We start from the raw sequence: 24,560 nt of genomic DNA, 5'->3' as shown, positions 1-24,560 counted from the left end.
GTTGAAAGTACTAACAATATTAAAAAGTATTTGAATGAATTCAATAGTATTCATTCCTTCACATTTTACCTAGATGCAGAAAATCAATCTTATTTAATTACTATTTGTTAAAAACAAATCACTGAATAATAATGTTTTTGAAAACAGTGTTTAAATGTTTAGTCACTTTATACAGAGGTTCCCTTCTCATAGACCTAGCAACTGTGCCAAGAGAAAAATAGTTCTTTTGTCTGGATTGGTAACAGTGGACATATTATTTTCTTTTTTGAAGCAAATCACTTTTATTCAAAAAAGAACAATTATAAGTATATAAATTTGGAAACTTTTAAAATTCTTAATCTACTTAATATCAGACTGCATAATTCATCATTACAAGTGCCAAATAATAATATTACAGTTCCCTTCTTTATTATGAGTTTTTTTAAGTATCCGTTTTAGTTTTTAACAAAAAAATATTTCAAGCATCTAATTTACTGTACATAATTTCAAGCCACATCTTGCTTCTAATTTTTCAGAATAAGAAATCTACCTCTTCACTTTACAAAAGTAATCTATTTCAAACTAGATTTAATGAGAATATTATATGGATTTATGAATAATGAAATACTACATCACATTCATCTTTACATGAGATCCTTGAATAACTCCCAAGCATTCATTCTCTAGTATCTACTAACAAAGTTTGTTCACAAAGTTTTTTCAAACATTTCTATCAGTGCCCTTACTTCATTCATAAAGTACAGGGACTTACCTGCATTATCACCATCCGATGTGTGTCAGATATTAATCAGCTTCCTTGTGTAATAACATTTGCTTCTATCAATTCAATTAATTTCACTTGCTGCAGTTCTTTTTTTTTCACTAAATCTAGATAGCTATATTATGTACTTACTTGTTTACGTTTTTAAGGCTACCACATTTTAATTTTTTACATAATTAAACCTAAATCCTATAATTTTACCTAAATTCTTTATCACTAATACTGGTCAGTCCTTAAATTTACTCAACTCATTCTACTTTAGAGGACCGCATTATTGGCAAAATATATACTTTTCTTCAATGTGTTTATTTTAATATTATCATGCTTTGTCTTAATCTAAGTACAGTAGATGTAGTTAATATTTACTTCTATAATAAATATTTCATACAAAACTGACTGAAATGGTACAGTCTAACTGATGAAATTAATTTTTTTTCAATTCTTGTCTCTCAACTGATTCATTTCCTCTATGTTTCCAGCAGTTTAGCTTAAAAATACACCCATACCACCATCCTACTGGTTTCATAATTTTTAACTTCCTAATAAACCATTAATTTCATTACATTTCACAATAAATTTCATAACAAGTTATAAATTCTGTCAATATATCTTTTATAGTTTGCCACTTTTAAAAAACAGGTTCTCATATTCTAACGGTCTTATTCATCTGTTCCCCTAGTAACATTCTGTTAGTTCTTTTTACCTGCTTAAAGTATTACTATACTGTCTTTGACAGAATCTTATGAAACCTAAACATTTTTTTCTCATTGTACTCCAGGATAAATAAAGTGACATTAATCATGTTTTTCTTGAGAAAAAAAGTTGTGTAATTTTTAAACTTTTTATACGTTACAACATTCATTTTAAAATGTATTTTGCTATTATAAAAAAGTCATCTTAAAAATTTAACTATTGATAAGTGATATAGATCGCATTGAATCGTACTTTTCTGCAGAATAATTTCACCCACAAAACTAGCTACTTTTTTAAGACAAAAATACCAAAGCAAAAATTGTTTGAACTGCCTTTTACATTTCTAAGATATATATTTTAGAAAATTTAAACAATTTAGTATTCTTCTCAAAGATTAATGCATTATAAAAATGTGCATTATACTAGTTTTTATGCTATTTTTTAAGGCAATAGAAATTCAAGTTTACATATTTTTTGTACCAACCATCTTGCCAAAGAGTTTTTCGAAGTAGTTTTTACTCTTTACCTTTATTAATAATTTTTTTTTACACGATTATTAAGCTCTACATCACTTTACAGTACTCCTTACCTTTGATATACTTAAAGCAATGTATGTACATTCTCTTTTTATCACTGTTGTAAGATTATTCTTTCTTTCCCAACAAAATAGAATATTACAGAATTATTTAAGAAAATTTTTAAAAAAATTCTTAACTACCACTAATATTTAAGTCATTGAAGCTCATATTTTGTTCATCATATAAAAACAAAGAGGAAATATTTCTCAAAGTAATTTTTTTATTCATAATTTAATCTTGAAATCATACTGAAGTGCACAACTGATAAACACATTAAAGTGATACCATTACTCAGAGATGAAAATATACTACTTCCAACATCTGATGTATAAACAGTCAAGTCTTGATAAATTAAAAACTGAATGAATTTCAATCTTCATCTAAATCACTATTAATGTTCATGATAAATTTTGATGTGAAAATTTATTTTAAAAAAAATATAGATTTTTAAAACCCTTAAAAAAGAATCAAATTAACCCCTAAAAAAACTAAAAGTGACTATCTGAAAATAAACGCCTAAAAAATAAGTAATTGTCTTTGCAATCTGAATCCAGAGACTTCATTGAAGAAAACAATTTTTTTTTGTTTTAATATTAGAATAAAACATTTATCATGCAAATTTTATTACTTATTGTTCAACTATAATATTACCATTAATACAAAAAATACATCCAAAATTCAGACAGACCACAAGTCAGACAGAGTTTTTTAGACAAAGTCTGAGTAACACAGCAACTGTCTTTCACAGCCGCTCTTCAGGAATATAAAATGATAATAAACTTTTGTAATTTGCCCCAGCCCAATGTCTCCTTGGCTTCTCAGCAGTCAAAGCCAAATCAAAAGACTCAAACTGCAAAACACTTAAAAGTGCTGCTTAAAATGAGTTTTAACTGAGAAAATTGTGATACTAACTAAGATACTGACAGCAATAACAACCACTGAGTAAAGAAGCAAATCAAACCCATTGGTCAGCGAAGAAAGAAGCAGTAAAGATTTTGTAATTTCCACACCTAATGCTTCTACATTGAAGCTAGAAAAGGTGGTAATAAAAGTTACAGAAACTAATTTCAAGATTTTATGGTCAGCTACAAAACCTAGGGTTATCAAAAACCTAAATATCCTTCAGTGACTACTCTCAAAATTATTGAGGTATATCTGGAAAAGAATCATCAATTAGTTTTTTTCAGGTAATAGAGAGGGAAAAATCTTATTGTATCCAGCAACTAAATATAATATAGTATGTTCAGAAAGTCTTTAGAAATATATCTTTAAAAATATGTATGCTGTGTGAGTTAAGAAATATTAATTAATTATAATTAATTAATTATTATTGTTTTAATTATGTATTATTACTAAATATGTACTAAGTCTTCAGAAATATGTCTCATAATATTAAAGTCTTTAGAAAGGCTTTAAAATTATAATTATGTTGTATATTGTATATTCTCTTCTTTCAGCATTAGGTTGGTTGCCCTGAAGATTTATTCAGTAATAAACCAAGATGTCAGTTGTTGAGTTTTGATTGAACGTATTTTGTTTAGTTTTTTGGAATCAATCGTTGCAAAGAATGTAATGGTTCTTTCAGTAAAGGAACGCATTTTTCTCATTGGCTTGTCTTTTGTGAAGATGACAAGTACACAGATTTAATGAAGCACAATTTTTTCTAAAAGTTTCCAAATATTCCTGTTCCTTATCACAATGGAGTTTGAAATCTTATCGAAAAGTTGCAGGTAACAGGTTCTGTTGAAGATGCTGATTGAAGTGGAAGACCTTAAACTAAACAAATAAAAGCTGCTTGATATTTTGGATGCTATGACTGAAAGTCCACCAAAGCGAATGTGTAAGTTATCACAGCAGCAAGATATCAGACTTGCTACTGCACATAAAGCTGTAAGAAAAGAACTGAAACTTTCCCCCCACAAAGTAATGAGTGTTCAAGAACTGAAACCTAAAGATCATACCAAAATACTAAATTATTGTTTGTGATTTAAACATTTTTTTGACCAAAATTCTGTAGGTATCCTCAACATTACGTTTTTTTACAGATGAAGGATGAAGCTTTACATAAAACAAATATTGGAGGCTGGGTCGGTGTGAGTAGAATGTGCATTGTGTGGGAGGTGTCCTTTCTTGTTTGAAAATACAGTTAGTTAATAGTGATCGTTATTGTGCTGTTTTAATGAACTTCATTAGTCAACTAACAGAAATGGAAATCAATCACGGTTGGTTCCAACAAGATGACGCCACAGCACACATAACTAAAGATCAATAACTTTTAAAAAATATCTTTGTTGTACGAATCGTTTTAAGGGTTTATTGCCTGAACAATCACCTGATCTGACTCCCCCAGATTACTTTCTGTAGGAGGCAGTGAACAAGTAGTCCATTGCAACAGATCATGCATGATTGATGAACTAAAAACCGCAATAACAGCATATGTAGGAGACATTCCAAACATCAGTTGGTTAAAGTGTTTGAAAACAAATTGAAACCAGTACAGTGTTATATTAATGTTAGACTTTTTTTTCTGGGTGAAAAACACTTCCACGTTACCATCGCCTGGATACGATATAACAGTGGTAATAAACAAAGATACATCACAAAATACATTTCAATTAAAATAATAAACTTAAGATCTGCTTTGCGGCAAATGACATAAATAGCTAAAATGCACTACAGTAATTCAAATATTTGAATATAAATGGACGGCTCTAAGAAACGTAAAACATAAGATAACATTTCATTATCCCCTAGAATAGTTTGCATGTTAGCTCCAAGGTTAAACTTGCGGCACAATGCTGCATAACAGATACAGTCCACAAGGATGTGATGTACTGTTAGTTGGCAGTCGCAGCGTGCACAAACAGGTGCATCTGTTTGCATCAGAGTGAGCCTAGTGTGCCCCATTCACAAACAGCAAATAATATCATCTCGATAGTTATTTCTGCATGAGGAGCTCCATGGTGACACAGTTTTTATTGATTGGATAAAGTTTATTGTTAATATTAGTATCCCAACTCACTTTGCCACTCATCATGACCCACCCCCCACCAGGAAACAGACAAAATCGTTCAAAGTGATGCGATTGTTGAAAGAAGGCTAGAAAGAAGCAGCTTTGACGCACTATCATTGCGCTCATTACCTGAAATTCTAGTATGGTTGGGGATTCACCAGAAGCTCGTTGTATTACGGTGATTCATTTGCGAACTAACACACTGAACCTCACAGAAAAGAGGGTGTCTGGAATACACGTCATTAATCGTCAGCAAGGCACTCATGGAATCTGAGCAAATAAGAACATGTCAAAATTTTGGGCTAATTATATGTAAGGCCTTATTAATGACATACTGTTCCACAACAAATATACTGGTGATGCTGGGAAGGCATTTATCATATGTTGCCAAACACAAACGCACAAGCAATAAAATTAATGTTTCTAGAACTCTCTGTATAAACTATAGCATCAGGATTCACGATATTTATAATATAACAAAATTCATTTTGTAAGATAACCAGATTTGTGTTCTTTTTAAAATACTGACAAAGATCAAACCAGTAATTTACTAGAGAAGGCCGCCAAGGGGAGTAATAACATTGAGTAGCAGTAAGGACTGGAGGTAATTGTTTATTTAGAGCATCTAACATTCTAAGAGGTTCAAATAATAAAAAATAAATTAATGTACAATAATGAAGACCCTGTTATTGTTAGAAATAATTGCCAATAAAATTACTTTAAACTTAATGATAAATATTATATTCAGGAAAATTCTTTACCAATGGGTTTTACATTATCAGCTATCATGTATGAGATTATTTACAGGGTCTTGAAGATAAATTATTTATGCCATTATTTGTATACCTGATATCCTGTAATGGACTAGCCATGTTGATGATGTTTTTGTAGTTAAGTTAATAATTCCATTATACACAATGAACATTTAATAATTTTGAATAAAATTAATTCATATTATAATAGTTTGAAATTTACTTTTGAAATTGACATAAATAGAAAAATAAATTTTCTAGATGTTAGTATCAAAATTAACAAAAATAATCAATTTATAATGTCAGAATATAGGAAACCCACATACAACCAGTCAAAACCGCAATTCATAGAATTTCAAATAATCCGTGGTCACACAAAATTAGCACATATATACACATGGTTAATAGACTAATTAATATACACAATATAATAAAAATAATAAAAGTAAATTAAACAAAGAAATATATATTATAAAACAATTGCTAAACGTAATGGTTATAATGATTCTTTAATTGATAATATATACAAAAAACAAAATTCAAAAATTAATAATACTACAACTCTTATACCTATAAATGATACAAAAACCTGACAACATATATTTAAAATATTTATATACTGATAATCTTGTTGAAAATATAACTAATAATTATGATAAAAGTAAATTTAAACTTACATACAAGATAAACAATCATACAATAAAATATTAAAAAAATAACAATAACACTGACTTATATAATTTATGTGGAATTTTTCAAATAAAGAGTAATGATTGAGACCATATATTTATCTATATATACACAGGTAAAACTAATAGGTCTTTTAAAACTAGATTTTTAGAATACATTAAAAATTATAAAAATGGTAAATTAGGTTTATCTAATGTTGCTGACCACCTTATTAATAACAAACATACTGCATCTGATATTTGGACAAATTTCAAATCAGTGGAAATCAAGAAATTTAATTTAAATAATAATAGTAAAAGTTTGGACATTTTGAAGAGATTTTATATATATTTTTTTTGTCTTCAGTCATTTGACTTGTTTGATGAAGCTCTCCAAGATTCCATATCTAGTACCAGTCATTTTATTTCAGTATACCCCCTACATTCTACATCCCAATCAATTTGTTTTACATATTCCAAACTTTGCCTGCCTTCACAATTTTTCCCTTCTACCTGTCCCTCCAGTATTAAAGCGACTATAGCTTATAGACTATTAGAGCAACCAGGATGCCTTAATATGTGCCCTATAAGTCTGTCTCTTCTTTTAACTATATTTTTACAAATGCTTATTTCTTCATCAGTTTGCCACAACACCTCTTCATTTGTCACTTTATCAACCCATCTGATTTTAACATTCTCCTATAGCACCACATTTCAAAAGCTTCTAATCTTTTCTTCTCAGGTACTCTGATTGTCTAAGTTTCACTTCCATTTTATTTATTTAAATACAAAAGAATTTCCAACTTTATCAACTCTCAGACATAATATGAAGATGACACTCTTATAAAAGCAGCAGCACATGGCAGCTTATTTTTAGTTAAAAATAGATATAATCATAATGAACAAAATAATTTAAATCCACTCAGTAATGTAACATTGGCCAGGTTACATAGTATAAATTTTCTATTTATTTTATTTTTAAATTTAATTTTAATTTTTAATTATGATGTCATATTTATACATATGTAGTAATTTCAATTATTATACATTATTTTGTATATATGATTGTAATTTCAATTTAAACAAATTTTTGTTTGATATTTAATTTTATAAAAATGTACCGTATCTTATACACAACTGATGATACAGGATCTCGCGAAAGTGCTTTTGGAATAAAAAATAAAGTTAAGTGTCATTTCATTTACTTTATAATTCTGGACTTGGGTTGTTCAAGTTGGTTTTTGATTATAAAAATACAATATTACAATTTGTGTAGTGTTCTTGGTGCAGTGTATGTGCATAGTGTAAAGGAACCATAACTACCCTGATCTTTTTTTTATTCTTCTACAGCTCTGTGTGAAGTGAGAAGAAAAGCTGCAAATGACAGGGCCTTGGGATGCCAACCCCCACATTCTTAAAAAATAAGACTTCCCGTTGGAGAATCATTTTCAACATTTTTTTAATAAATTATTCCAATTATTGTAGTATCCATTTTTATAAAATAATGGAATAAAAATACAAAGTAATAATTAAGAAAGTTTTGGCATTACACTTCCATAATTCCAGGGCACAACAACTATCCAAATTCACTATAGAATGAAACCTTACAAGGTAAACTCTCCTGAATAATAAGATTGATCTTAAAATTTCAGTGTTTTAGGTATGATTCTTCAGATATAGATAATGTTCAAAACTCAAATTTATCCTTACCAATTTGTGTCTGCTTTTCTCACATCATTTGTATATAACATGAAATCTGAGCTTTCCAGTGACAAGTTTTTGGATCACATAGATCTAAGTCTCCTTTTTGAAGCCACTGGCTCATTCTTGATAACTTGAATATTCTTCTTCAGTTTCTTCCTACCAATATACCCAGTATATATACCCAGCAATATACCAATATACCCAGTGTCTACTACAGTAACATTTTGATCAGCATCACTCAACTATTAAAATAAGTATAGTATATGAAATGGTTTATAATTAATAAATCCATTTTCAAAAGTTTTAATATATCCAGAGGTCTAAGGTTCATTCCCAGAATTGTAACATATTTGTTGACAGTAAATACTAAGCAGCTGAGAAATTCCAGAGCTGTAGGTACACTGGAATTTATTAGGCAATGGCATGTATTCTTCAAATAAATTGTTCCAAGCTGTGGTTATGGTTTTAGATAATTTTTCCAATTACATTATTTTCTTTTGTGAATATTCATAGTCAAGTAGCAAAAATGTATATATATATATATACATATATACATATATACATGGTGTAGGTATTTAAATTGAATTTGCCAATTAACTGTATTATTTTTGCATATTTATTCTTCTGCATATTTATAAATCTATTGTTTTTGCATATTTATAAATCTGTATAGATTTATAGTTAGATTTTGTCTATCATTAAAAACTGAACACATAAAATAATTAAACTAATATATATAGATAGAAAAAAAACTAATATAAATGGACAGAATAAAGAAAGTTTATTGCTTTTAAGTGTATTGTAACTTATATGACTGAAGAAACTATCAAGATGCAGTAAATTTGTAGATTATATTGGTTGAGATGTGTTTAATACTTAAATTAATTAATTGTGCAACAATATATTTTGACCATTTTCCACTTTAATGAGAAAAACAGCCACACTTTAAACAGCTATTATTACATTCATAATGAAAATTTTGTATTCAATCTCTTTTTGAAATCACTTAAAATAATATTTTATATACGTTAGTTATATCTGATATCCTGAAAAATAAATATGTATAAAATGTTATGAAAAAAGCTGCATGGTAGAAAAATACTGATGAAATTTTTGAATTCAGTATTTCAGATAAAAGTTAACAAAACTGGTGAAACACCATTTAAGCAAAGAAATAATATTATTGTATAATTTTTTGAAAATTTCATTGAGAATAATTTTCACAAAAAAGTGAAAGTATAAGTTACAAACAAATCTAGGAAACTAAAAAGTAACATCATTAACATTTTTGAGAAAAACTGCTTGATATCTATGAAACTAATTATGTAAGACAATTATTTCAACATAAATAGTTAATGATTTTAGCAAAAAAAATATGGCAATTTATTACTAAAAAGAGTAAAAAACTTTATCTGCAAATACTTTCTGACTCTGTTGAGCTCCATGATGTAATTAATACTAATTCGTGACTAATTGATTTTATAAATAATTGCTAATTGAGTAATTGATTAACTTTTTTTACTAGTTTAATACTACTAAAATAAAATTAGCTCTGATCCTTCTAATTAGAATAAAATTATATTTTATATATTGTTATTTTACATTTTTGAATCAAAAAACAGTAAAAAGAAACTACTATCAGTAAAGAGCTAAGAGAAATACAGGAATAATAATTTTACCTCGAGTTATGCATTTATAAAAAAATAAATATTTTTACATTAATTTTCTCCAAATAATATGATAAAAAAATACTCATTGAATCTCTGCCTCATAAGTTACAAATCAACATACATTTACAAAGATATGTAAAAAGAAAATGTATAAATTGACAACTTTTTTTAAGACTATTTACATTCATTCAGTTATGTTCATTTTTTTATAAAATTATAGTTTGTCTGGTTTTTTTCGGTTTTACTACCTACTTAAATTATTAATATCTTCTTGAAAAAGTACTCAAACTTTATTTATTTTTTTTACTTTTTTCCTTCAACTTAACAGTTCTTCTAGTAACTGCAGCAACAAACTTTTTCTCTCTTTCTCTCTCTTCCTTAACTAAAATACATTTAAATTTATACCTACTTTGAAAAAAATACTAACAAAATTAATGAATTAAAATCATAAACTTACTTGGAGAACCAGTCGCCTCAATCAACAAAAGATTTCTCATCTATGTTATCACAAAATGGCACTGTTTTGCATTTAAAAATAAAAAATGACAAGGATTTCCGTAAAGACAAAAAGAAATGAAATATGATAAAATGTACAGCTCAAAACAATAATTTTAATAGTATTGATAAAGAAAATTAAATATAAAATAAGTTCACAACATATAACAGAGCACTTAATAGCTTATTTATAAATAACAACAAATAACACAATGTATTGAAGTAATGTACAGTAAAATAATTTCTAAGTAAATAAGTAAGTTTATAAAACAGTATTTTAAAATAGCACACATAAACAATTATAAAAAGTTAATAATAAAAGAAATAAAAATATAAATAAATTTAAAAATAAAGGTATACATAAAATTAATTGCAGTAACAAAAACTGTGATGACATTTAAATGGGAATGACTAGTAGGAAATTTAGTTTAAAATTTAAAGTATATAATAGAACTATAAAATGTGACTACATCTATTTTAACTATTATAAGTCATGTAAAATAAGAAAAACAAATTTCTTAATTAAAAATGATACTTCAATTAAGTCCGATGCTGCCATCAACAATAATAAAATAATTGCTCATACTGAACCGTAATGTTCAGTTTTAATCTATAATTCTAAAGAAAAACACTGTTTATGAAATTAAATTTAATGCCTCTGATGAAGATGTTATATTAATAACCATAATTATTTTAATTTTAGCAACGTTTTTAAGGTTCCCATTTTATTTTAATTAGTATAGTGAGAATATATTGCAGGATCTATTATAAAGTCTATTTTGTATACTGGATTAAATATCTTGTCGATAAGTAGGTCATTCTGGTGGGTTTTATATATATTTTAAAGTTTAAAAGAGTATGTATGTTTAAAAGTGTTATCTATTTTGAATACGGTGAAGGCTAGGAAGTTGAATGTATTGCATTCACATTTTTCAATGTAATTTGGTATAACTTGTTTATGAGTGTTAGGAATGTATGAGATGATTGCCTTATGTTGCTGGTTTATGTGAATAGAATGTCATTAACATAAAGAGCAAGTAAGCTATTACATCTGGATGAATTTTCACTGAGTAATATATGTGTTTTTAGAGTGTTGCAAAACAATTTCAGCAGGAGATTAGATACTGATGGGCAAAGTAGTACGTCTAGTTGACTGTAAAGATATTTATATGCTATTGCATTTGAATAGCTTTACTCATTTGTGTTTTGTGAGACAATTGTAATTTAAGTTATATATCTAAAAGGATTACAGTTTTTTAATGTTATTGGTTTTTTTTTTTTTTTGGTAGTATCTTTATAGGTATAGAGTGTTCTTTATAGGTAGGTAGTATTCTTTATAGGTATCATGATTGTTTGATGTGTGTAAGGGTATATCAAAGAATGAGATTGTTAAGTAGTATGTATACTTCCTTAAATCTTTTCTGTGTCATTTTATTTAAAAACATTTTTAATAGAATATAAAGTGAGAATTTTTTCACAAAGAGATCTTCATTTTTAATAGTTTAAATAATTTACTGTTAAATAACAGTATGTTTTATGGACATCAAATTCTGTTTACAAAAACATAAAAAATGATATGTAACTGAAAATAATAATAAATGTTTTCTAGTTGCATGAGGTGTTACTTAGTTGCTTGAGTAATCTTGAAGAAACATGCGAACAATGTGAAGCTGGAGATTCTGTTTACATAAAATTATTGCGTATGCTAAATTATATCATAAAAATATTGGACATTTTTTTAAAAGGTAGTCACTATGGAAATCTCCAGAGCTGAAACAAATTATTACAGAAATGTTTTATTCTTTTAGCTGCAAATTTTATTTTACGATTTATCCCTTAATTTACAAGTTCATTCAAATGAAAAATTCTTTCTATGATTTATTAATGCAGTAATGCAACTATTTACTTATGAAATGGAATAACGATTTACTAATTTATTTAAATTCAGTTCTTAATTTATCAATTACATATGAGATTTTAATTTTGAAATAAAATATTAAAAAATTTGAGCAACTGTATGACATTGGGAAAAAATCCTTTTCATAGGTCTCATGCTCATGGAATGGAGAAAGTATGGGAACAATCACATAGCTATAATTTGTAGTACCAAAAGAACCTGTTTGCATTTCTCATTTGCTAACAAAAAAATACTCCTAAATTGTTTTTAAAATACAAATAATCTTGGTTTCACTACATAAATTTTTTTAGGTCTTAATTTAGGTAAAAATATAATGTGAATTAAACATTTATGAGAACTCAAAATGAGACTTCTTTATAATGAAGTTAATTAGTAATACAAGCATTTAAATTTAATTATACCATTAAAAGGATTTGAAAATTGAAAATGGGCCTTAAAAACTTTTTATATAAATAATTATATAACACTAGCAATAAAGCCCATTGAACAAAACAGTAAATGAGCTCTAGAAAACGAAGTTGGAAATTTCTTTTATTTAATTGAAAAATATGGAACCATTTACAGAATGACAATCCATCCAGGAAAAGGAACTTGGGTTTCCTTTTGCATCTTTCTTGAGTCATTTGTTTTTTTATACTTTTGCTTTTGTTTTTTTTTGCTATAAGTTTACTTTTTTTTACTTTTATTGTATTGTTTTATATAATTATTTTTTCTTGTATTAAAAGAGTCAATGCATTAATCTGGTGTGCTCCAATATCAAAATCACCAGTGCGAGTGAACAGCAATTTTTTGAGTCTGAAAAGAAAATTATTCAGCAGGATTCTTACTTAAATCTAGTTAAAGATGTAATTAATTTTAGTTATATTACAACTACCATGTTATCAGTTTGCTTTGCTTCTCTGTTGCTTATATTTACTGCAAGAGCTGTTTAACTAGAACTCAGCAATAATGAAATTGAGACTACAGAATGCGGTGTGACAGTATAATTATGTTCATTGGGTGTGCAGAAGCACAAACAACCGAATGATTAATTTCTAAATATACCATTTCTAATTAATAGAAATTTTTGTGCTTAACTTTAAATAAAAAAAATAATATTAAACAAGAAAAATAAACAGAAAATCTTAAAATCAAGCAAAATTCAACAGTTTAAAGGAATCAAAAAAAATATACCGATAAAAATTAATTAATTACAGCTGTTTTTAATTTTTGAAAATTTATAACATTTTTCTGTTGTTTTGTTTGTAATTATAAAGTTGATTTTTATGTTTTTCATAGAGTTAATTGCAATATCAATTTTCTCTTAATTAATTCTCTACAATTCTTGATAATTAAATTTACACATTTATCAATCATTTAACAAAGTTATTAAATTTACACACCTAAAAACGTGTAATCGTTACACGATTACTTTGTAACCGTTTTATGAAATACTAACTGCTCGGCCCGGCTTCGCTCGGCACTTTGGTTTTCCAGGTTTCCAAAGTTATTTTTTCAACTGGAAAATTTTTGACGTTATAAACTTTACTCCAAGTAAGAGCTTAATGTTTTTAGAAAAAATTTCATGCAATTTAGATACGTTATCTGATAACAGAAAATCCAGTTATTTTTAATTTACCGATATCCGTTGCTCAGTTGTTTCAGTCGAACGGGATTGGGCTGCGTGTATTCGGTCGCTTTCCAATCTTGACTGTCTTTCGTCTTCAGTCTCTGCCGCACGAACAGTTTTCATCATACGTGCTTTTTTTGTATTTCTCCCAATTGAAGAATGTCTTTTAGGCATGGTATGATGTTTTTGAAAAAAGATCACAGAATTTAAAAGATTTCAGGTAAATACTTTACACACTTTAAATTAGTAGCACACACATGATAAACAAAAGCAGCAATTTATTTATGTTTTTAAACAGCTGTAAAAAATTGTAAATGAATGAATTGTAAAAATTAATATGCATGTGCGCTAAATCAATTGAAACTTAGGAATAACTGTACGTTGAAACTTCAGCCCTTTTCAAAATTAATCAATTCAATGTTGAAAAAAAATGTTAGCTAAAAATTAAATCTTTCTTGAAAATCAAAGTCATTTTGAAAATTAAATAAGCTTTAAGAAAGAAATAAAGTGTTTTAAATTTCGTTATGTCGGAGGTCCAAAAAAATTAGCCTATGTTCACCGCAGGGCTTCAAAGTGTAGGTGTGCAAAATTTTAGACAAATCTGTCTGGTAGATCTCGAGTTAAGTTGGAACAGACAAACAAACATTGATTTTTATATATATAGATAAAATGCTTTATGTATTTTTTCTATCTATCAGATATTTAATAATATCTATCAAATATTTAATAATTAAGTAGCTTAAAATATTAAAATAATCTCCCAAAAATAAGAAACGTGTGAACACTCGATGTAGAGCCCAGCCTTATATAGTATATTATGGATGAATAGGTCATTTTAAAATTTTGTAATTGGTGAGCAATAAAATAATTTTAATCCTACAAATCGTATTCCTTTCAATTTATTATTAGCTTGAAGTTAAAAATACATAAAAAATTATTGAGTTTATCAAAAAAATTAAAATACGTTACGCATAGAGTCAAAAAATAGAGAACGTTGCAGACTGATGTTTGGATATTGTTAGTATATATAAATATATATATATATATATATATATATATATACTTTTTTCCAGTGAAATCTACCCATTTTATTACAGTAATGGAAATTAACATTTTTTAATTGGTATTCTCTAACGGTACAGCAAACAAAATTATTTTTTAATACACATGAATTTTTGTCTGGACCGGCGGCTATTTATCTATTTACACACCGTATATCATTCGTTTATTAGACTTTGTATGCAGCGTATGCAGTATGCTATTAACAGTCAACGGAAAGTGCCGTATATATAGAGTTACAAATCAGCATTAGTTTATTTTTTTAATATGTTAAGGTAAATATATTTTTCATAAGAAAACTCCTACCAAATATTCCAAATTAAAACAAAAATCATAATTATAATCTTTTGGTATCTTTTGCCCTTCCAATTATTAAATAATAAAATACAGGGATGGTATTACTGTTATCAAAAATGACACACGATATTAACATTTTTTAAGACTCAGGGAACCATGAAACTTCGAGATACTGCAAAATACCGCTTATAAAATTATGTATTGCTCTACATTTTGTTCATTTAACATCTCAGAAACCGGTAGACCTGGAAGTATGGAACTTTATAGAATTACTTCTATGTTTGAGGCATTAATATTAAATTTTTGAGAAATTCATCATGAAGGTCGGGAAATATTAAGGTAGTGTTTTCATATGTGGAAGAACAATTAATTGTTAATCTTGTAGTTTTTTTGATGTTTAAGTAATTGCATTTACAAAAACATTTTTTTTTTTTGAATCTTCCTTCCTTAAATGTAAGAATTTCAACAGTGCTGGTTTTTACTGATTCTTTTGTGATTTGGTCGTAAATTATCTGTAAACATGTATATTAGGGATGCGTAAGTTTAATTTATTCCTTCTTCCATATAAGTGGTGTTTGCGAAAGAGAGTTTTATGAAAAAATTTCTTCCCCTAAATATTTTAAATATACCAATTTCTGTCATATTTGGTTTTGACCACTTGCACTGTAAAATAATATGGTTGGTAATCGTGGTTGGAAGAGACCATACAAAGGCAATAGTAGGTTGTGTAAAACACCGATAGAAATGTCTGCCGATGCATTTATGCCGGTGGCATCCTGACAGAGGCCAAATTGATGAATGTGTTTTTATCAGGATTAGAGGGTCTGAAAGACGACCTACGGTAAAACCCATCAGGAGGGGGTGGTATGGCGACCAGGATCGTCACAAGGCATGTGTCTTCCCCTATGAGGGTCAGGATGTATGATAATAGTTAATGAACTGATGTAAAATATGGTTTACAGGTGCTAAAGTCTTACTTTGATCAATATTTCAAAAGAAGTGGAGAAGGTAAAAATTTCAGTATATCTCTCAACTTCGTTATTTTAAAAACTTGAAATTTCTAACATGACATATATATATATATACATTGATGTCAGTAAATTTTTAATTCCACAGAAACTTTTGGTGGGATGGGGGAGATCCTCCATAAGTTCGGAAAAGTTATAGCTCGTTGCCGGTTTTTTATTTACAGTATGATAGTTTATTATCATAAAAGCTAACATTGGCAAGATTTACCTGTTTTAAAATTCTACAAGGGTTGTTACTTGTTTTAAAGATAAAATTTTATCTTCCCTAGAAAGAACGTATGATGTTAAGCTGTAGACCTATAGTAAGTTTCTAGTTGCGTACATTTCCGTAATAAAACTCTCTTTGAATGACTTTTTAACTTTAATTCCCAAAATAAACCATATGAAATCTGACGGTTTTATATTGCAAATTATAATTTAAAATTGTACTTTTAGATTCTCCTTGTTTGAGGAAGTAAAGGCCATATATAACCAAACATCAATCTGCAACAATCTCTATTTTTTGACTCTATGCCTAATGTATTTTCATTTTTTTAATAAACAGATTAAAATTTTATTGTAGTATGAGTAAATTTTCTTGCAATCCAACTAGATCACTCTATGTATATATATATATATATTATTGATATCTCTGAGTATTTCAGAAGACCTAAGAGAGTACTTGTAAATTTTTTGGCATGAAAGGTAAAATAAATTTAATAACTTTTCTCTGTTTTTAATGAAAATTCCATGAGTCATTAGGTTGGTATACTGCATTTTGTTATATTTTCTTTATAGTTTTATTATTATTATTATTACATATGTATCTTCAAACATATTACCAGCTATGGCTGGTATATGTTTTAATATGTTTGATAATACCAACGTATTATCAAACATATCCTTGATGGGTACATGAATGCACAGAATTTACTCGTTCGATATATGGAAAAACACATCAGCTGCATGAGTCTCCTGTAGACAGATATAAAGTGAGTGTTTGGTGTATAATTTCACATAGGCAAATCTTCATGACATTCTTTCATGGTACAGTGAACAGTGAGCCGCTACCTACAGATTGTAAAAAAATTTGTAAACACTATACCCACAGATTGGATATACTCATAGTTTCAGCAGGTCAGTGCTACGGCTCATACAACCAATAATACTCTCACTTTCTTGGATCAGCGTTTGCTCGGACTAGTGATTTTGAAGGAGTTGTGGCCCACTCAGTCTTCTGATATTTTTCTTTTTGAGATAATTTAAGGATGCTGCTTACAAAACTCATCCTCACACCATTCCTGAATTGCAGAGAAAAATTGAACGATGTGTTGTTGCAATTCCTCAAAAAACGTTACATGTGTTTAAGAGCATGCAATGTCATATTCAGTTATGTGAATTGCATAATGGAGACCACGTTCAACAACTATTGATACTTACTCATTTTCCCATAAGGTTGTATCACTTTTGAACATTCTGTAATATTGTAAAGGCCTCTATCACTTTAGAAATTTTCAAGTTCACATCTTCTTACAGCAATACATTTGTGTAGGAATATATTTTTAATTTTCCATGTGCTAAGAAAAAAGTGTTTGAATGACACCAGTATAATGAATCACATCAAAATAAAAATTTAAATATCTGAAAAAAATTACAAAAACTATACAAAAATTAAATAATTAATTATAACAATTACATTTTTTTCATATATTTGAAAAAAAATTATATTTATTTTATACATTATATAATTAATTTGATTGAAATTAAATTATAGTTTTATTAAAATAAATATAAATTAAACATAATTTTTTTGTCTGATTTAGCAGGAGTTAATAATTCGCTAATTAAAAATTATGTAATTATCGCAGCTAATATAGTTTAATTAGTATATATATATATATATATATATATAATATATATACATATATATTATATATATATAATTCATATTACTTTAGCAAACAGTATTAATTTGGTTGTTTAATATAATTTATTACTCATGACCATAAATTTGTTGTTGGAGTATCATGATTCAGTGATAATTACAAGTATCATATTGCGTTAGTGAAACAAGAAGATAATAATAGAGTTAAATTCTTGGAGTGGTGCCGAGAATTTCACTCTATTGTAATGTAATTATATTTTACTGTATATTGTATTATTATTCAAAGTTAATCGTTTTTATACATAATTAAATAAATATTAACCAAAACATATTTTATATATATATGAATAAATTACACTAAAGTATTATTTCGATTAGGGTCAATATATTTTTACCTTCCAGCTGTTATAGAATTAATTCGTTACTGCACACTATTTAGTCCCAGTTTTGTCCTTGTGGCTGTCGACACTAAAAGATCTGAATTACAAGTTTTGCTTACTCTATGAGTAATGATGTAAGTGAGAATATTATATTCAGCCCTAAATATAACATTCTCACTTTTCTCATTAACATCATTATTAAAATAGGCAACAGAACTGGTTCATTTCTCACTTTAAGTGGTAAAACTGGTATGAAAAATTTGTTATTTCTATGGAATGTTTTGATATTTCCATTTTAATGATTAGTGTTTCTTGTTGATCTCTTATGGCATCATTTTATGTACTTATGAGATAACTCCACTATTTCATTTACGTAGCATAAATAAAATGGTGAAGGTAATTTTCAATCCTTTCACAAATGTAGTGGATTTTATTTTCACCTCATGAAGTTATGAAGAAATCTGTATTATTTAATTTTAAATTATTACACTATCAGTATCTTCAAATTAATTTTTTTTAACATTATTTCATGTTATTTTAGAGCAGAACAACTAAGCGTAATTAAAACTTAATTTTACTTTTTTAGAAAACGTTTACTGTATCTAAAAAAAATTTAGTATATTTTTATCTCAATTATTTTTATTTTTTTTTTTTTTTGTCTTCAGTCACTTGACTGGTTTGATGCAGCTCTCCAAGATTCCCTATCTAGTGCTATTTTTATTTAGATAAAATATTAAATAAATGTGAAAATAAAATTTTGATTGTAAAGGCTAAAAATAATTTTCACCTGTATCAATTGAAGTTTAAATCTTTATATATAAAAATGTAAAGTTCGTTTGTGTACGCTTCAAAAACTCAAAATGTTCTGCACCGATTGAGCTCAAATTTTAGCACGATATATAACCCCCATCAAAGATTGTTTTCATCTATATTTCGCATCAGTCACATACCCGCAACCGCGAGAAAACAGTTTTTTAATAAATAAGAGGCTAATAAATCAGATGGAAATGTAAACAAAGGAAAACCAATCAGATCAATGCAAGATGGCCGTTGTCAAACACAACGACCAATCACAAAGAGCCCGTATGGCCGTTGCCAATGTAAACAAAATCACAACTGATTAAGTAACAAATTTCTTTGAATTATATTTAACAGCTAAAACATCTGTATTTTATTAAAAAAAAAAAAAAAACACCAAAACAAAAAGAAAAGCCACCAAGAAGGATGACTTACAGTAAATAAATTAAAACACCCAACTTTCTTATAGCCCAGATAGACTTAAGACTATGAAAACAAAAAAAGTCGAAACAACCAAATACACAGAAAATAATATCCCTACATAATGACCAAAAAATCCTTTGTTAGGTTATTTTTTTACATATATATGACCAAACAATCGTTTTTTGGTCATTTAGCGTCCTTTGCTATGTAAAAGCAAAGAACAAAATTCTCAAATAGTAACACTGAGACCACAGAACTAAGTAATCATTTTTTTTTTTGTTTTTTCTAACCACCGAAACCACTGTTATGCATTGCTTCAGATGATGATATGAATGATTTATAGCGTATGAAAATGCCATGCCTGACCGGGATTCGAATTCGGAGCCACCGGATTAAAGTGCGAGACGTTACCACTCGCGCCACGGAGGCCGGCAAACATATTCCATTCGTTAGGAGCCGAATAAAAACACGACTTACCAATATGGCGTTGTGTGTCAAACCAATTTTATACGGACTATAATTACTTTTAATACGCGAAACCCTTTGCAATGATTGAACATTAACTTAAACCTCTTCAAAAAATTATTCCTTTTGAACTAAGCCACATTTTGATATCATTGTTTTTCTATAACACGGCTAGAATTTTTTTCGTTTAATGATAAGAAGCGTTGTCGAAGACAATAACCGAATTCTCTTCCAAAGGACATAATACACCGCTAAACTATTTCTAAATAATTCAAATTCGTGTAATTTTTTTACGAATCGCGTTTTTATCAAAATCTCACCTTTTTCTCAATTGACCTGCCGGGTTTTGTTTTCTTTGGAGACCATAATTCATTAGTAGATTCATACTCGAGAATCACGTTGAACACTGAAGCAGCACAACTTCTACTTACGTTAGCAGTTTATTAACATCTGAAATCAACGCCGTTTGATTATTCTGTAATTTGTAAGCATTACTCTGCTTTAGTAAGCATTTAAAATGATGTGTTTTTTCGCACGACTTAAGGGCTTTTTTCGCAGCCCACTAATCTTTATATATAAAAATGTTAAGTTCGTTTGTATACGCTTCAAAAACTCAAAATGTTCTGCACCGATTGAACTCAAATTTTGCACGATATATAACCTGCATCAAAGATTGTTTTCATCTATTTTTCGCATCATCTTTATTTTTATTTAAGATGCACCCACCTTGGACTATTCCGGTAGTCCACCACCCCTGCAGTTCCTAGGCCGAAGCCTTCCCCTGCAGTCCTCAAAAAGCCCTCACAACTGTATATGCCAGAAGCAATAGCCTGAGCGAAGATGTCCCCCCTCAGCCATCCTTGGAAAAACCTCCGGCCTCACCGGGGGAAGCACAGTCCGGCACGTAAATGCCAGACCGGTAGTACTCTTTCAACGCATAACGCCATCCTCCGTGGCCACCTGCGTCCTATACAATGTTCCAACGAACGTGACCCACAACCTAACGCCACGAACCCCTGCATGCTCCACTTACAAACAGTATCCGACGATCTTCAGCCATGGGTCGCCCTACCCTACACAGGGTCCCGACTGGCTCATCAGGAGACATGATCCGAGGACCATGCAACCCTCACCAGCCGGGCTGCCTGCCCCTACCTACGCAACAGATGTACTCAAGCTAATCAATATCTGTCCGATCAATTAACAGCTCTCTCGCCCGCAAGTACGCCGGATAGTCCAAGCTACGACAGCTATGGTCCGCCGGCTTCCTCAACCGCCTACAATTTAAACACACCGCATCAAATCACATTTTTCGCATCAGTCACATACCCGCGACCGCGAGAAAACAGTTTTTTTAACGGTCAGCTGTGTAACAGTGACCGCGCCGGAAGCGACAGGAACACTCCCCATACTAGCTAACTACAACCGCAGTCACATGTGAAACAATACCTGTTCCCAATTACATTGTTTATTAACAAAAAAAACAAAAACGTATCCACTTGCATCTGATTCAGATTATTATACAATGTGAATTAAATATTCACTTTAATCAAGGTACTTTTGTGTGATCGTGTCGTGATTGAGCTGCGCCTTTCACCAAATCGTAAGTAGAGGTTATGTTTTATATGAGAGATGGTCAGAAAAAGTATTAATTTTTTTATAATTATTATTTAACTATTTCGTTTAACTAATATTTTACTTATTTATTTAAATTCATGTATTTAGTTAATATTATTAATTTTTAGCCACTTTTCAATACTGTCTGTCCTGTGTCTCATTGTTGTCGAACTGCAGCTATGAGGACCATGAGAGATATGTGAAAAAAGTTTAAATAAATTTTTTTGGCCTTTTCAAAATGAAAATTTTTTGTTATGAAACTTTTTGTCCTTTCAGTAATGGTTTTCAACCTAGAGCTGTGAGAGCCATAAGAGGTTATCTTATCCCTTCCTTCTATTCCAGTGAAAGCCGAAATAATACCTCGCAGAAAATCGAATTTGGGCCGTCGCACTCGCCACACAGAAGGATTAAGAAGACGGCTTTCGAATATGACTGAGGAAGAGCGGGCATCCGTACCAGAGAGGAACAGACTAAGCGCCATCCAGATACGTAACGTGGAACCGGCAGAAACACGAGCAGACAGGCTTGAGGATGCACGATTACGAGCACGTCAGTCGCGTTCTGCAGCAACAGATTTGGTTCGTTCTCTTTGGAATGAATGCGACAGGGTGAGGATAGCTGAAACACGAACCCAAAGAACAGCTGATTTGAATCTGCAATACAATCGTCTTGCGTTCCGGTACAATCCAGCTGTTGATTATAGTTCAAGTCGGCATGTTGTCATTGGCAAGATGAGTCATGTCTGTACCTATTGCCAGGCTCTAAAGTTTAATAATGAAAGGAAAGGGATGTGTTGCGCTGGCGGAAAAATCAAATTGCCTCAACTTGATGCACCACCAGAGCCACTGAAAACTCTACTTGCTGGATCTACCGCTGAATCGAAGCATTTCCTATCGAACATCAGGAAATATAACTCTTACTTCCAAATGACGTCATTTGGTGCGGAAATCGTGACGACTCAATTCATGACAACTTTTAAAATCAAAGGGCAAATATATCACAAAGCTGGCTCCCTGCTCCCGTTCCCAGATAGTGACCATAAATTCCTTCAAATGTACTTCGTTGGTGATGATAGAGATGAAGTCGATGCACGTTGTGGAATACATACCTCGCAAAGAAGATCCATTATTTCGCAGCTACAGAGGCTCCTTCACGAAAGGAACAATTTGGTGCGTTTGTTCAAAACGGCAATTGATATGATGCCATCAGATACCCACAAGATTGTCATTCACGCAGACAAAACGCCCGCTGGAGAACATGTCCGGAGATATAATGCTCCAACTATAGACGAAGTAGCAACTGTCATAGTCGGAGATCAGTTCCAACCTAGAGATATTGTTCTCCATCGAAGAAACGATCAATTGATAAACGTCGCACAAATTTCGCTGTGCCACAGCGAGGCGTGGCAGGGTACAGCTGGTTTTTTAATATATATGGTGGATTTGTAGCATTTAAATCCTTCAACTAAGCCATTACTGGTCAGACTCGGCATAGTTCATACCTAAAAATTTCCATTTCCTATTTCCAAGTACCCTATGTCTGTGTGGTGAAATAAAAATTAAAGATTCTTTTTTAAATTTATTCTTTTTATTAATGTTAAGAATTTCAGCACCATAATTGCCAGATTTTTATTAATCAAACAATTTTTATTTTAATTTATCTCAACAGCCATACACAACAGATTCTCAACAGATTCATACTCTCAAAAGTACTGATGTTAATCAGTTTTTAATACGCCTAAAGCAGATTTTTAAATACTTTTTCAACAAAATGTACGTATAATTTGGTATAATTTCTTTTTTCATACATTACCATATTTTTTTAAATCGTGAGCATGGCAATATAACAGTGGTTGTCATTCCATATTTTCAAAAAGCACTTGAGAGTAATTAGTAGTCATTACCTAGAAAATGTTGGAAATATATTAATTTTTTAAATAGCTTTTTACTTGGACAATGACCTGCCTTTTTGTGAAAGAAACTAGCGGTTCACTTCTAGGTCCAGAAAATTGTATTAGTCTTTGAGGCTTTGTACCACAGCTAACTATAGGATTGATGAAGTTAAATACCTTTAGAGTGATGACTTGTAACTATGATGAATATTGTAAAAAATCACGGTTATTTTTTTCTACTTAATAACATATATTATACAATTTCTTTTTATATTCGTTTTCCTTTTCCCTAAGATATTGCATAAATAGCCATTTATTAGCTCATCCAAAAACTACACGCATGATTTTACATTAGTTCTTTTTAAGATCTGTGTATTTGGTTCTAGAATAAATTTAAAACATATATAAATACACACACACACAGACACACACACACACACACACGCATGCATACACACACACACACACACACACACATATATATATATATATATATATATAGAGAGAGAGAGAGAGAGAGAGCATAATATATATATATATATATATATATATATATATATATCATTGAACACTTGAAACAAGATTTGACTAAAAAATACAGTAAGTTATTTGTATTTCAGTTTAATTCTTTTATTTTGTGAAATCCTAAAAACATTACCAAAAATCGCACTTTAACTAAATAATTATTATTTATAGTTGACTTCTACTGCTCAGAATCCAGAATTCAATTACCTGGCGTTTTATAAAAAACAATATAAAATATAATGCACGAAAATAACATAGTAGTAGTTAGTATATAAAAATTAAGCAAGTTATTAATTTCCAATTGTGTATGTGTGTGTGTATATATATATATATATATATATACACACACACAC

This window comes from Lycorma delicatula, chromosome 1, assembly GCF_047948215.1.
Source record: "Lycorma delicatula isolate Av1 chromosome 1, ASM4794821v1, whole genome shotgun sequence".
Classification (NCBI taxonomy): domain Eukaryota; kingdom Metazoa; phylum Arthropoda; class Insecta; order Hemiptera; family Fulgoridae; genus Lycorma; species Lycorma delicatula.
This window is presented reverse-complemented; position numbering follows the sequence as displayed.